The sequence below is a fragment of the Camelus bactrianus genome, chromosome 1 (genome assembly GCF_048773025.1).
Source record: "Camelus bactrianus isolate YW-2024 breed Bactrian camel chromosome 1, ASM4877302v1, whole genome shotgun sequence".
NCBI lineage: Eukaryota > Metazoa > Chordata > Mammalia > Artiodactyla > Camelidae > Camelus > Camelus bactrianus.
In genome coordinates, this window is record NC_133539.1 from 87,298,641 (window position 1) to 87,316,041 (window position 17,401).

The window sequence follows — 17,401 nt, forward strand, 5'->3', positions numbered from 1 at the left end:
AATTAAATGCTCTTTCCTAATTTTCTCAATTTTAGAATCACTTGGCACAATCAATCACGCTTTCCTTTCCTAAGGATTTTTCCACGTTTGCTTCAGGCAAGAGTACACATGAGCTCATGCTTATGTTTTGGTTTTGGTTTTTTTCCAATATTTTCATAATACTTTATTAACTATGATTTCAGTTTCATTATCTCCTTTGTCCTGGTTCTTGCTTCAGGTTATCTTGTTAAGATACGCCACCTTACCAAACGAAATGTATCATTTCTCTTATTTTCAGTGGATCTATTAAATCCACTCTCCACACAGCAGGTTGAGGTCAAATGATCTTTTTGTTGAGTTTTACCACCAGGAGATCAACCAGGTTCTCACAGTAAATATCTGAGCAAATCTCCTTGTGCTTCATTAAGTTTTTCTCCTATTTCACTAGTTATTTATTCTGAGTCATTTTTGCTGGAATGTTCTTATTTTCTGACCACTCAAACATTGGATGCACCATGGCTCAATGCTCTCTGACCTCTTCTCTTCCTTATTTTAACTCACTCTGTACAGGATCTTATCCAGCTGCATGACCTTAAATGTAACATCTATTCTGATGATTCTCAAATATATATCCCTAGCTATGACATTTCTTTTCTATCTTGACTCACATTTCAAAGTCACTACTATCTCCTCTTGAATGTCTCATAGGCATCTCACATTAAAATTGCCCAAAATCAAACTAGCCTTTTCCAAACTTGCTTCTTCCAGTGTTTATTTAATTAGTAATTATTACTGCCACTATTCTCAGGTCAAAAAACTTGGAGCCATCCTGGACTCCCTTCTTTCTTCCACACTCTATATACAAAACATCATCAAATCCTGTCATAGATATTTCCAAATTAATTCCAGAATTAGACTGCTTTTTATTACCTCCACCTTAGACTAATCACACTTCATACTTCATTTAAATTAATGCCACAGCATCCTAATGAATCTTTATTTGTCCATTTTTAAACTGTATCTAGTGATCATTATGAATGTAAATTCATTCATGCTCTACCCCTCACACCCAGACACTTAACCTCTAAAGGTTCCTTAATCATTTAGGGTAACATTTCAAATGCTTTCCGTATAATAAAAGGTCCTATATTATCCACTATATATAGTTTGCTCTTGGATTTCATGTTCTAACAAATTCCTTATGATCATGGAACTCTAGGTGTGCTGCCCCTTGCCATCTCAAAATCTTCCTAAAATATTTACCCCATCTTAGTATCTACTACACTCATTGCCTGGAAAACTCCTCACATATGTATTTATGTGACGGCTCATTCACTTCCTTTGGATCTCTGCTCAGAAGTCATTTTCTTAGAGAGGGGCTTTCCTTGATGTCCATATCATGCTTTATCGTCTTACCCTGCTTAAAGTATCTTTACGGAACCTATTTAGATGGTATTTTGTTATATAAGTATGCTTATTCATTTATTTATTTTTCTTTTGCATTTGACCTACCCATTAGAATGCAGAATCCATAAAATCAGAGAATGTGTCTGTTTGCTCCTTTTTTTATGCCCAACATTGAGAACAGTTCTTGGCATATGGTAGGCAATTAATAACTATTTTATTTGTTGAAGACTAGATGTCAGGATGACATCTATTTTCTGATTCTTCCACGGTTGAAATAATCCATTCATTAGGATTTCATGCTGTCTGCTCTGATCCTCTACTTGAGAGCTGTCACATTGCTATCTCATAGAACACTCTCCAGTTGTTTGGACAACTGTCTCTTTTACAACATATGTTGGCATTTCTCAAGTTTATTACTCTTTCAGTTATATTTCTGTCCATTCCTTTATATTTGCTTTCCTTTTTATTTTAAAATTATTGAATTTCTATTTTATTTTATAGATTTTAGAAATGTCCTTATCTAATGAAGAAATACTGTTTTCACCAAGGTGTGTATATGTGTTTACCTGATGCCACATGTGACCATGCCTCAGTGTTCAAGACAGTGTGTTTTGTAGGAAATTGTTTACAAGGATACAACAGAGCTCAGTTTATTTATTAGAGAGGTCACATATTTGTCTGCTTAAAAAAATCTAATTTTCTGTCTCTAAAGCTGTTAAAATAAATTCAAGGTACATTTAACTTTGTAACAAAACCAAGACTTTATGAGACGTATTTCTGTTCTCTATCTTGTTGATGAGTATAGAGTGTCAAACACTGTTGTAATTTAAAGTGATTTTTATTTTTGGCAATATAAATATAAGCTCATGCTGAGAATATTCAAATGCATTCCTCTGAACATAATTACCATGACGAATTAGATTTAAAATATGAAAAATAAAATAGAAGTTATAAAACCAAGTAATCGGAAAACTCTCCAATACTGTCTAAATTAGCATTTTTCAATGATCAAGTTCTTTGCAGTTCAGTTTTATTTTAGCTGTTCATATTTTAAGATTATTAGACAAAGGAAGGTTAGTATAATCATGTTTTACTCCTCTGTCTAATAATACACAGACACTTCTTTGGCTGCAGTAGAAGGATTTTCCTGGTAGAATAGTGCATTAGCAGAGCTATGACAAAAATCAAGCCAACAAATCAGTTTCACATCAATTCTGCTTTTCTTCCATGATATTAGAGAAATATAATATGAGAGGTAATTTTCTTTCCAATTTTTCACTAAGAAATCCACTTTCTGGAATACACATGTCAGAGTTGATATTCAGATGCTATCATTCTCTCAGCAGAAAGCAGAGTTAGCATTCAAAGTTTGTGATTCTCATCCTACTTCATCTACAGCCATGTCCTAATTCCAACCAGCTTGCTAGTATCCAGCAGATAGTTTAGTTTAAATAATTACTGTATCATGGAACTCCTTCAAAGTACAATAAATAATAGAGGTCTATTGGGATGAATAATTAATTTACATATTTAAAAACAATGAGATAGGTTTAGCATATTTAAATAGAGAAAAAAGATACCATCTTTCTGACATCATTTTTATTTTTGATATACAAATCTGGTGTCTAAATTCTAATTGGAAATCTCAAATTGACATCTCAAGTCTGTTCTTGATTATCACCCTTATTTCTCTATGTGTCTGGAAATTCAAATGGTTAGAGAAAGAAGTGACTTTCAAATCTGATAACTTTCTTAAAACTATTTGTTTTACAGATGCAGGAATGGTTGTATTATATTTAACCATTCATACATGAACATAGTATTAGAGTTTAAGTTAGAATTCAAGCTGATAAATGGCCATTCTTCTTAAAAAGGGAACTTCTTTTATTCCTGGAAGGCTTATTCTACCAATGAGCAGCTCTATTCATCAAAAAGATCTATGGTCAACTCAAGTATGTCTTCAGTTTCAGCTTATTTGTCCTAGTCTTATCCAGGAGGAAGAGAACACTTTCTATTACCACATTTGCGTGTTGATCCTTCAAACATATATTAGAACTTTCTTAAGTCTCTTCTCATTCTTCTCTTCTCTGAAGTACGCACATGCAGGCTTTCAACTTCTTTTCACAAAACAATCTTACCATCATTTAGGTCCCACCATTTTTTAATATGTTCCCTAATCTAAAATTGAATACAACTCTGACCTACAGTTAATAAACATTAGTCTTAATCTGAGTTCAAGATTTGGTATCTAGCTAGTGCCTTTTTAATACATGATGCTTAGCCTCTCCTAGTTTAAACATTAATATAATCTGTTGTGATTATTCATCCTTTTTTTTTTCCCTCTTTCCCTTCTTTTCTCCTCTTTCTCTCTCTCTAGTACCCTCCCAACCCCCACTCTCCTTTGGGCTGCAGGTTCTGGAATTCTGACTACTGTAAAGAATAGTGAAGGATATAAAACATTTACCTTACTTACAGCCAACACATTAGCCTACCACAATCAGGAACTGAAAACTTTATGACTCAGAGCAAACACAGTAGCCAGAGTGTCAACATTTCCACTAGTTTCCAGAATCTTAATTCCCTGAGGATATTGCAAAGAGGATAAGAAGAACCACTTGTACACAGTGGGTTCCAGTACAGAAGATAAACTCTGAAGTCAGGGAATCTGAATCCTCCGTAATGGACAATAGATTCCCTGTCCTTTGCATTTCAAGATGACTTTGTTTTCATTATAGTAGGCAAGGAAACAAAAACAAACCAAAAACCCTGCTCTTTGCTCTGGAGAAAGACACATCCGCCTATTTTCCAAGGGTATTCACTATACAAATATCTTCGACGAAATAATCTGGAACAAAGTTAGTCAGGATCTCTGCTCATAATACACACAGGACTGCAGAATACCCAACAATTACCTTGAAATATCTTGGCATTATTAATTCTGTAGCTTGCTCTTTTTTTATTAAATTTTGAAAATTTTATATTCTGTAAATTAAGCCCTTATCTTAATTTCCAGAATATTTAAACAGCTCATACACTTAACAAGGAAAAAAAAAGCCACCCAATCCAAAAATGGGCAGAAGACCTAAACAAGCAATTCTCCAGTGAAGACATACAAATCGTCAATAGGCACATAAAAAAATGCTCAATATCACTAATTATCAGAGAAATGCAAATCAAAATTACCATGAGGCATCACCTCACACCAGTCAGAATGGCCATCATTCAGAAGTCCACAAGTGATAAATGCTGGAGAGGGTGTGGAGAAAAGGGAACCTTCCTGCACTGTTGGTGGGAACGTAGTTTGGTGCAGCCATCATGGAAAACAGTATGGAGAATCCTCAAAAGACCAAAAATAGACTTACTACATGACCCAGCCATCCCACTCCTGGGCATATATCCACAGGGAACTTTAATTCAAAGAGACACATGCACCCAATGTTCATAGCAGCACTATTTACAATAGCCAAGACATGGAAACTACCTAAATGTCCATCAACAAATGACTGAATAAAGAAGTTGTAGTATATTTATACAATGGAATACTACTCTACCATAAAAAAGAATAAAATAATGCCATTTGCAGCAATACAGATAGACCTGGAGATTGTCATTCTAAGTGAAATAAGCCATAAAGAGAAAAAAAAATGCCATATGATATCACTTATACGTGGAAACTAAAAAAAAGACAAACGAACTTATGCAAACTTATTGTAAAACAGAAACAGACTCTCAGATTTAGAGAGCAAACTTGTGGTTACCAGGAGGGGAGGAGAGTTGGCGGGGATAAATCGGGAGTTAGAGATTTGCAGATACTAACTGATATATATAGAATAGATAAACAACAAGTTCGTGCTGTATTGTGCAGGGAACTATGATATCTTGTAGTAACTTGTGGTGAAAAGTATGAAAATGAATATATATGTGTGTGTGTGTTTATATACACACACACACATATATATTCATTTATGACTGAAGCATTGTGCTATATACCAGAAATTGACACATTGTAAACTGACTATACGTCAATAAAATATACCTATAGAATAAAAAAGAAAATTTTCAGCCAGTATTTCTTTAAGTGTATTTCTTCTGTCCCATTTTATCTTTCCTCTCTTTTTGAGACTGAAATTACATGTATTTTGAACTGTCCACTGATCATTAAATCTCTTTGACTTCTTTTTTCTCCCTTTCTGTGCTTTAGCTTATATGATTTCAATTAACCTGATTTCATATTGAGTAATCCTTTCTTGTGGGATGTCCAATGTGCTCTTAACGCCATCTAGTAAATTTTTTAATTTCAGATATTTTATTTTTCAATTCTAAGATTTCTATTTGAGTTCCTTTTATACTTTCCTAATTTTATAGGAAATTCCCCATTTCTTCATCCATTATTTCCTACTTTCTATAGAATCTTAAGCTTGTGTTATAGTTATTTCAATACCTGCTCTATTTGTGTTTCTGTTTCCACAGACTGATCTTTTCTTTTGATTCTGGATTACATTTTCTCTTTAATCTCATCTAGGTTAAGTTTTAACTGTATACTGGATGATATGTTATGATATTTTGATTTTGTTATTTTCTTCTGAAAATTAAGTTTAGTGGTAATGGCCAGTTAAAAAAGCAGGATATTACCTTAAATTTGCAGATATTTGACTGATATTTTGCAATGTGTGTCTATTTAATTTTGTGCTTAGTCCAGAGGATAACATCTTACTCATAAATGCAGCCCTCCTGTAATATTCATGTAAAGTTCAAGGTATTTGGGAGATTTCTCCATTTTGTCAAGACTCTACTCCAAGCTGCATTGGGAAATAGCTGAAATCTCTACTCAGGTCTTTAAGCTTTCCATCTGTGGTTTTCTCCCTCTGATCTTTGGAATCTTGTCTGCAGTTCTGCAGTTAATCAAAAATCTAAGGGAATTTTTATGCATAGTTTTAGCTTACCATTTATAGCTCTCTCATATCCCAATATCCCTTTCATTTTCCAGTCTTTTAATGTCCCATTTTCTTCAGGCCAATAAGAGTGTGACTTTCTGCTGTGTTCTGCTCAATAGGGGAAAAGCCTTACAAATGAAGATCTCACTCAAATTACATCCTTTCATTCATGGGTTAAATTCCATCTTGAACTGCATGCTTTTGGTCACTCTTCAGTACCTTTAAAAATGATTTTTTTTTTAAATATTTGCCCAACAGTTGGTAATGTTTTCTGCAGGAGGGCTAATTTGATATAAGCTACTCTGCCATTACTGGAACCAGCTCTGTAATTTCTAGCTCTGAGATTGTGGGAAAGTTTATTTAAAAAACAAAGTGCTCTTTTCCATCTTTAAATTAAGGATGCTAAGAATATATGCTCCCTAAGGATGCTGTAACATTCAATTGTGAACATTAATGCAAAGTACTGAAAAGGAAGTCTAAAATATTACAAGCACACAAAAATTTTGCTATTATGTTTAATATAGAAGCATCTTTCAAAAAAAATTACAGGACTACTATTTTTAGGTTAGCAGTGAAATAAACCGATTTTTTAAAGGGATTGTTTCTTTACTTTCATTTTTTGATATTTCATTGTTAGTGTAAAGAAATGCAACTGATTTCTGTATGTTAATCTTGTATTCTGATACCTTGCCAAATTCTTTTATCAGCTCTAATAGTTTTTGTGTGGAGCTTTTAGAGTTTTCTGTGTATAGTATCATGTCATCCACATACTTAGGAAAGTATAAAAGGAACTCAAATAGAAATGCACCCCAGTTTTCATAGCAGCACTATATACAATAACCAAGACATAGAAACAACCTAAATGTCCATCAACATGGGATAAAGAATCTGTAGTATATTTATACAATGGAATACTACTTAGCTATAAAAAGAATGAAATAATGCCATTTGCAGCAACATGGATGGATCTGGAGATCATATTCTAAGTGAAGTAAGCCAGAAAGAGAAAGAAAAATACCATATGATATAACTCATATGTAGAATCTTTAAAAAAAAATGAAAACAAAAAAGAAGACACTAATAAACTTATCTACAAAACAGAAACAGATTTGCAGACACAGTAAACAAACTTATGGTCACTGAGGGGAAGGGAGTGGGAAGGGAGAAACTGAGAGTCTGAGATTTGTAAATATATTAACTGTTATATAAAATAGATAAAAAACAAATTTCTTCTGTATAGCACAGGGAACTATATTCAAGATCGTGTAGTAACCTATGATGAAAAAGAATATGAAAATATATGTATGTATATGTATGAGTGAAACATTACACTATATACCAGAAATTGACACATTATAATTGACTATACTTTAATCAGTCAACTAATTAATTAAGTTTAAAAGAAAAGTTGAATATCTACTAGTTATAATCTCACTTGAGTCAAGTTGGAACCATAAATAGTGAAACTTGCTATGTAAGGAATCAGAGATTCCTGATTTTCAAATGCTGATATAATCATTATGCTTCTAAAGATTGCACAACTTAAAATCTTTTCAAATTATTTTAACTAGTGTCACCTTATAAGGTATTTCTAAAAGTTTTAAGTCAGAGCTTTTCATATAAGTTGCATTATCTACCTGCTTAGAAAAAATTAAGGAATATTATTTATCAAGTTACTAAATGTCTATTTTAAAAATAATTATTTTTGAAATGCACTAGTACATTTTAAAAGCATGTGCTAGCCAATTAAATTTAAGAGCAGTAGCTGAAATTCAATTAAGTTTCATGTGTTTGTTTCATAAACAATGTGCTGATTTTATATGAGGAGGAGTGAAGAGAGGAAGGCCAGCTTCCCAAGGGCTGTACTGAACCCAACTGTGAATGTGTCAAGGTTCCAGAGCCAGGCAGGCTCAGCCTGAACAGTCACCCCACTCCTCAACCCGGCCTTTCATGCAGGATCTTCACCAGCCTGGTTGGGTCATTGTTGTGTACCTCACAGATGGCTTCCTAGGCTGGTTCTGCCAGGCCCCTGGTGCTGCTCTCCTGGGTGGACAGGGTTGGGACTGGAGGGAGCCAGGAGCACTGGCTTCTCCCTGAGGACTTGGAGCACAAGAGCGCTTAATGATTTATTTTGCTATTTTCTAATTTTACACCAAATACTTCTCCAAAATGCTAACAAAACATTACAAAGTGTTTTTGTTTTGCTGGAAAACTAGGATATTTAAGCATTTAATTAAAAAACATTTTGCAAAACATATTTTTGCACGTAGCATATATCATGTTTGTATTTGGAGGTATTCTTCCTGAAGCAGTTGCAAGGATGATTTTTATTTTAATTCATATATCTACAGATCTTCAACTTCCTCCATTTAGGTATTTGTCAATTTAGCACTGATTCTTACATATTAGCTCATACTGAACATTCTAACCACTAAATACTGATAATGATACTTAGGGTAAACATTTATGTGATACTTACAATGTAAACAGGTCTATTCTAAGTTTTCATGTATTAATCCATTGAATCCCCCAAACAATTGTATTAGGTGGACACTTTTTATCATTCACTATTTTATTATACATAAGCCATAGAGTTTAAGAAATTTACCCAGATGTGGAATTAAAAGCCCAGAAAGCCTGATTCAGAAAATATGCTACTATTTTGCTGTCCTAACTCTACATAAATATAAACCATCAAAAAAAAATCAAAAGCAAATACAAGCTGATTTAAACTTAAAAAAGAGCAAAAAAAATGTTATAGCTATTATCTTGAGAAGATTATAATGCAAAAGTTCTCACTGATCTTCCTGATGCATAAAAATCATTCCTTTTCCAAAAATAGGAATGCTTTCCTATTACTATGGTTTCTTTCAGACCATTCCTTCTGACATTCCCTCCACCACTAGTTTCTATAATTCTCAAAATTATCTTAACCCATGGTATTCTAACTATGCTAATAAGAAATCTCTTTCCTTTCAAATCTTCAGAAGATATCCTGTAATTTTACATATTATATCACTATCATTTATGACTAAAGTTGTATGGTTAATGAACCAAACTTGGTTCATTTGCTAGAGGCATAGCAAAAGCAATCTACTGATACCGTGTTGTGCTGAAAGTACATTTATTGCAGGGCCAAGCAAGGCCAAGTTCATGCTCAAAAGACCAAAATTTCCTGATGGTTTTTAGGGAAGGGTTTTAAAGACAGTGTGAGGGAGAGGGTCACAGAGTATGTGATCAGCTTGTGTACAATTCTCTGACTGGCTGATGGTGAGGTAACTAAGTGATGTTTTGGGAATCTCAATCATCAGCGCAACTGGTCTGGGGGGGGGGGTCTCCCTGCTGGTGGTCAGCATGCAGTTAACTAATTACACCTGGTGGCGGTTTTAGTCTCTGCCAAAAACAAAACAAAACAAAACAAAAACTTCAGGATATGGCTCAGGATATTATCTATAGCCCTTGAGGAGGAACTAATGGTCCTTGACTGTGGTTTATTGCTAAACTATTATTATTTTGTCTTGCTTGACTGTTTTCCTTTTGTTTCTGCATTAAAAAAAATTTTCTGATTAAATTTGTTCTTTAGAAATTGGGGAAGGTCTAGGAGGCTAAAGCTTCTTTACAAACAAGAGGCAGGGGTGGGGTGGGGCTGTCCATGGGAAACCCCCACGTAGTCCTGCTCGGTTTCAATATACCATGGAAAATCTCATGTCTTCACCAAAATAGTATCTGTCTTTCTTAAGACAGTTATGTAATTGTTGTCTCTTCTTTTATCTATGTCCCACTTAGGTGCAATCATTAATTTCTGTGTCTGAGTTTATTCAGCCCTATATCTCTATCCTCCCATATCTACCAACCTAAACAACTATAGTTCCCTTAAATGAATGTGTTTTATTCAAGGGAAAACTGCTTGAAATAAAATGTATCAAACACTCACAAAGAATATACTGAATCAGTTAGGCAATACTTCAGTGTCAACTTGGAAGAAAGTAATTTACAGAATTGAATTAAAATAAATTTTAAAACCAAGAAATAAGATTGAGGAATGTCATATACTAGACTACCTCTATTTCCTTCTGTCTGAAACATATTCTCTGAATGAAGATTCTAAAGAAGAAGCAATGCTGGAGATGGTCCGGAATTTCCATTTTCTGGGGAAAGGACAAAACCTTACCAGCAATAAAATCACTGCCATTACAGTATCTATTACTGTAAAAATTTCCTGCATACTATGTAAGTCTATGACTTGTAACCTTTCAGGTTGTATAAATACAAAATATAAAAGACATTTTTCAAGGACATTTGTCACCAGGTTAGAGTGATTTTAAAATTATACTAATACTATTAATTTGGGGTTATTTGCTATTTTATGTATTTCAGTAAAAATAAAAGATGTTTTAAAATATTAATATAAAATTTTTAAGAAAAAAATGTACTTTGAAAGTTATGTGTGTGCACTTTGGAAATAAACATGGAAAGAATATTACAAATCCTAGGGAGTCCATAAAAAAAAGTAGAACAATAATAAAGAGTCTAGCAAAAGTGACAAGCTGACAATTTGACTTTTAAGTTTTCTTATTACACAAAAAATTCAATTAAAACTCCATTTTATACCTTTTACAAAATGATTTTAATTTACTTTTAATCAATGAAAACTACATGTAACCCCAGCTTAGAGCTGGTCTTCCAAAGCCGGAACTTTCCCCCACAGAGCACCACATTTATATACTCCTTTTTCCTCCTAACAGAGTTGCACAGAGGATCAATACCAGTTGTTAGCTGCTGTGGCCCAGAAATTTTATATCTGCCCATCCTGTAGATCTGTAATAAAACTTTGAGACTATAGAAACAGAAAGATTACATGGGTGATGATCAGCAATCTCAAATATTTAGGAAGTGTATGAAATTGCTATAAAATGTCTTATTTGCAGCTTTTTTTGGCACTGAATTTGCAACTTAGCACTATGAAAATGTTTCCATTTGGTCATCAGCAGAGCTAAAGCACAGATAATTTGTTTAGACTCCAAAGATGATAATTAAGGTTATTACAGTGATAACCCCAAGCATTTTTGTAGATTTTCTAGGCAGGAATAATAACCAGATCATCTTTTAATTAAAATGATAGTCATTTTGTTTTCTAAAAAAAAAATTGGACCCCATTTTATTGTCAGTTCAATGGTATTTTTAATAGATTAAACACCTATTTTAGTTTTCATTTGACATTAAAACACTTTTGTTTTATGTGATCTATAATATAAAAAACTAAATATAAAATATTATTATAATACCTATAGTAGTAAAACATAATACATTTTTAAGGAGGCAACTGGGTTTTTTAATACAATTATGACTATTACAATTTTACATGTTCTTCTTTAACAGAAAAAGTACAGATATTACTCTCTTGCAAACTTTAAGTAAATGGATATATAAAAATGTAATTGAACAAAGGTAATGCTCTTAAGTGAATAATTTTGTCTTTATAATTATAGCTTTTCTTTCTCAGTATTATTATTTATAAATTGAAAGTTAGATTTCTAAATATTTAAGAGCAACCTAAAGACTAGTAGATACTTAAGTAACTTTATAGGTAAAGGAAAGATTGCTGGATCGGGATTTATAAAACCAGGATTTATTAAGGATATATAAAATAGACCAGATTAGGGATATCCTTTGAACTACAGAGCTTGATTTAAAGAAATTGAGGTTTGTTGTTAAATATTTTACTTCCTTAACAAAATTTCTTCAAGATTAGAACAGTTTCACACTGTTTTTCATTAAATTTGTTTTATTCTCTTTCAAACTAAATTTGTGACTGTAATCATTCCTCATTTTATCTTTAACAGTTAAAGTGGTAAAAGTTTTAAATACCTTATTTCAGAAAACTAACCACTAACTAATGTTAATTTTAAAACCACAATATTGTTTTTAGTTTCACTTTTACATTCAAAATATTGGATAGAAACTAGTAGGCTGCATGAAAGAGAGACAGCAATTTAGGGCAAACAATATTTTTTTAAAATATAATATCCCATTATTCTTAGCGTCATCGAAATGGGGAGTTAGTGAAACAGTTTTGTTCCAATTATGTGACTTGGAACTAGGTTACATTAACTTTCTTTGTTTCTTTAACTACAAAATAAAGGACTTGAAGTGAATGATGTTATAGTGCAATAGTATGTATTTGTGTTTAGGAATATAATGATGTTTTTGACCCTTTACATTGTAGCTGATCATTAATACAAACAAAAAGTATCAGGTTTTATGCATAATACCAGAGGAATGTGAATGAAAGGGATGTTTTGTCTCTTTCTTCCTTTCCTATGGGCAGACTTGATAGATCCTGAGATGGCAGAGCTAAAGGATAGGAGCCCTGATGTATACGTATATGTGTGTGTGTGTGTGTGCGTGTGTGTGTGTATGGGTATATGTATATATACATATGTATATCTATTCACACATACACACACATAACAACATACGGTAAACATATGGTAACAAGTACTGATACACTAAGCATTATTTTAGTGGCCCACACATGTGCTAAGATAAAACCTTAGCCCTGTGAATATCTGCAAGACTAAAGTTTTGGGAATGTGTCTGAATGAGGAATTATTTTGGCAATTACAAGAAACATAAAGAAGTCAAAGTGGCTAGAGCAGAGTGAGCAAGGAAGGGGAAAGAGAGGAGAGGGTGGAGGGATTGGGAAGGGCTAAATGATAGAGGACTAAGTAAACTATGTTGCATGGGGGATGAGTTTGCTTCCATTGAAACAAACAAACTTAAAGCAGGGAAGTGGTGAAATAAAAATTGTCTTACAAAAAGTTCACTATGGCTCCTGAGGATCAAGGGAGGCAAAAGTGAAAGCAGATTAACAATTATGAAATTATTGCAAAAGTCCAGGGTGAGACCCCGGTGCTTTTGGAGGATGGTGACACTTAAGCTTGAGAAATGTAGGTAGAGATTAACGTTCAGTGAATGCAGGAGATGGAAACCTCCAGAACGTGAAACACCAGTGATTACATTTCTGAAAGCAAGTGTTTTATTTCTAGCTAAGGTACTTATAACTTTTTCCTAAATCAGATTACACTCACAGTCAGAGGTGCGACTGAAAGAGGATTATAATCCTACTCTATTAAAATTTGTTCCATGAACTCTACTACATATGTTTCAAATACATTTAAAAATAATACTTTATATCCTGTAATTTTCTTTTGATAGACAGAAGCACTTAAATTTTCAGTTCTCAGAGTATTTTTATAGTATCCTTAAAAATATTTACAACCCCAGAGAGATTTTTCTTTTTTTATTGTGGTATGTCTATTTATATATTCCCCGTTAGGAATTAAAATGAGGAATTTAAAAATACTAATTACATCATATAAAATAAAAATTAACTCATCACAAAAACATTTAAATGAACATTAAATATTATAAAACCAAAAGAATTAGATAAGAGGACATTGTTTTACATTTCTGCCAATCTCATGGATTTTCCTACTATAAGTGGATTCTCATATTTATTTCCACAGTCAGTCATGTTTTGTTCTGGTTAAAGTTCATGTAGAAAACCCGTCTTCACACAGGCCTATGTGAATATACATGTTTGAGTCCACACTCAAGTTTGACAGGTGTTAGTTCTGTCGGCGGCAAAGCCCATTAACAATTTCCAGGAAATAAAAATAGAATCCAGATAATAAAATGAAGTCTAACCTTTTTTGCTTCGTTTCCTTCTTGCTCAGTCTAGTCTCACTTGCTCACACAGTGCCGGGGAGTGCTGCGTGCAGAGCCCCTGCTCCTGCACCTCAGACCAGAGTTTCTCTTGGGAAGAGGCGAAAAAGCGGCATGGCGCACCTCAGCGACCAGAGCTCTGTAGAGACTCCGTGTCTCAAGATGGCGGCGGCGGCGGCGGCGTGAGGGCAGAGACGCCGCACGCGCGCTGCAGTCTGGACTGTGAGCAGCGCAGCTGTGCCCAACCCCCCAGGACCCCGCCCCCTTCCCCACAGAGGAGGCCCTGGTAAAGCAGCCCCGCCCACCGCCTGTGGGAGAGAGCGTGTACCTGCCGCTTCAGCTCCAGCTCTCTTTCTTGATAAAAGAAAAGAGCTTGGCTTCTGAACAGTACTGGGTCTCCTTCTATTGGCTCAAACGACCATGAGCTGGAGGACTGCTGGGGCCCCGACTTGAAGGGGTAGGTAACAGTTTCTTTAAAATTGCTTTCGTATGGAATCTGAAAACATATTAATTCACTTTTTGTACTGTTATAATACGGTCCATTGATCTGTCTTGCCTTTCCACTGCATTCCTGTCCATTTGTGATGTTACAGTCATTAAGGATATATTGGTTCACTGTGTTATGCATATGTGCCAGATACCGACATGCCTTTAACATCAAATACATTTGCTACTATTACCTCCAATTTTATCAACAAAAACTTTATAAGCAAGGTGTGAAGGTTTCAGTGGTAGATTAAGTTTTGCAAAATTCTAATACTTGGTTAAAAACTCAAATGTTACCATTCACAGCAGTATCATTTGTTTTCCCTGAAGAAACAAGTCTGTTTCTTTACTTTTTTACAAACAGCCAAGTCTGAAGGAGCATAGTGTGTCTGTCATAAGTTCTTTCTGATGAAAACGGTTTTCATTAAAAACAACCGGACTTGCCAGCCGTCCCCTCCCGTCACGGAGGAGCGGAGAGCCTGAGCCGCCGCTGTAGCGAAGTTACGGTCCTTTGCTGTGAACTGAGGATGCTTCTCTCTCTCCTTAGTGTAGACGGTAGTTTGCATGGGGAAGAAGTGGTGACAGTGTCTAAAATCTATCTGCAGGACCTTTCAGGGGCATTTAAGACAGCAACTAGGGAATTTGTACCATCTCAAAGCTAGACGCCCCGATTCAGCAAAAGAAAGAGGAGCAGGGTGGATCAGGGCTAGTAGTGTCCTGGCTCTGAGGAGAGCTCAGAGCATAGAGAGGAAGCAAGAGTGAGCCAAGTATTGTTAGTAGAATTTTCCTGTGCTTCGCTTGGAATGGCAGAGTATTCTGGTTCAGTCTTCTCTTGTTGTATCAAGTGTTTATTCCTGATCTTCAGTCAGTGAGAGCCCCAGTTATTGGTGATCCATTACTACCTGGAGATGTTTGCTCGTGGCTGGACCTGTTCCTCACATCGATTTTCACTGCTCTTTGGGAGCTCACCCTGTTTTGTGCTTAGCAAAGCTGTGAAAGCGATTTGGTTTCAGGATACAGCTGATCTGGTATTTGAGGTATCAGGGAGGAAGTGCCCATTCCCTAGTGTCTTCAAGTAATTATTGAAATGCTCTACAGCCTTTTGCTGCAGGCTGTTTTCTTCATCCAGGGGATGTTTGTGAGTCTCTCAACTGGTTAATCTGCAGATGTCTCTTTCTCTATTTACTATAATTGCTTTAAATACCATTGGTTCAGTAAAGAAATTGAAGTGCACCAGCCATTGTCTGTAGAAAGGAATCAGCCTTATGACTTTGGATTTGGTTTGTCCTTGGCTTTCCTCACAGCAATGCAATCCTCTTACATTATTGGTGGCTGCCTCTTTTTTATCCTCTTTCCTTTATTCATTATCAGTGCAAATGAAGTCCAACCCTGGCAAAGCCTACCTTTTCCAGCAACAGATTCTTAAGCAACAGATTCTTCCACAAGACAGTCTACCTGCAGTGTGCCCTAATTAGCTCAGCCTCTGCAGAGAAGTTCCCCTCAATGCATCAGTCTCCTGCCAAACTGAAGGTTGCTGCAGGCCACTGTGTTGCCAGCCACCCAGAGGGGATGGCTAGGATTGGAAGAACTCCCTAGTAGTTCTTTTCCTTATTTACCTCCCTGACTAGGGAAGGCAGGACCTACTCTGCCAAGGGCCCTCTGCACATTCATTTCTTTCTGAGGCATTGCGATTTTTGTCTCTGGTGTGTGCGTAAGGCAGAGCCTTCCTGACACCAGTATGTGAATTTTTAACACTGGTAAATCCGAAAGGAAGGACAACCGGTTTTTCTGCAGCTCTTTTCTAGCATTTATCAGCCATCCCTGCCTGGACTGATTTGAATGTTTTTTCTCCTTGTGCCATTTACCCTCCCTCTTCCTCTTCCTGCATTCCACCACACTTGGATGAAAGGATTTTTGTAATTCTAGCTATGTATTTTGTGGATCTGTTATTTTTGTTTTCTGTGAAGGACATATATTGGGTGTGGGAGGTAAAGGAGAATCTCAGTGGCTCCTGGTCACTCCCTTTATAGCCATCACTGCCTGTCTTATTTCTTGTAACTCAGGTTAGATTTCGGTCTCTCTTATTCCATTGCCAAAATACAAACCTAAAGAGATGCAACAGGAGGAAAGACCTCACAGCCAGATCTACTGGGTTTTGAGGAGTGATTTTCTTTCTTCCCCTTGCAGGGGAAAATGCTCTTTTTCACTGGTACACTTCAAGTTCCCTAACTATAAGGAGGTACCAATTTTGGACAAGTACCACTGCAACACAGAATGCTCAGAGAACCTGAACTTTTAAACTCTAGAGGTATGAAATTTATTCTTGCCCACTGCCAGGTCTGTCTGGTATTTCAAAGGATTATTGAGTGCTGCAAATAGGAACTGAAAGGGTAAAGGGATAAACTTATTAACCCATTAGGAAAAAAAAACTAATTCAACTTGCAGCTGAAACAACCACCTGACCCTTTCACACAGGTGCTTTTCCTGAGAACAACCATCACATTCAGGCAGCAGAAGCACTTGATGAAGTTTCCATTTCCTCACACAGAATATTGAAAAACATGTACTTTGGAGTCAAATTTAATCAAATCAATAACTTGCACTGTTTCATCAAAGACATCGTTAAGTGAAACCTACATGCCTTTACTGTAAGTTCACGATAAGAAAAATATAATACTAGTATAGTTGAGTGCCACTACTTTTATTCATGCCAAGGTGCCATAATTTTTATTTAAAATTGCTTTTGCAACATTAGTGCAAACTTCAGTTCAGCAAAATGCTTTGCTGTTATTACAAAAAATATTTTTAATCTTACTGACTTCCTAAAATGGTCTTAGGGACACTCAGAAGTTCATAGAAGGCACTTT

General features: G+C 35.2%; 1 pseudogene; it reads left to right on the top strand.

The window, feature by feature from the left end:
• Window positions 1-15,621: 15,621 nt before the first annotated feature.
• On the top strand, window positions 15,622-16,130 carry LOC105066725 (etoposide-induced protein 2.4 homolog pseudogene; annotated as a pseudogene).
• Window positions 16,131-17,401: the final 1,271 nt, after the last annotated feature.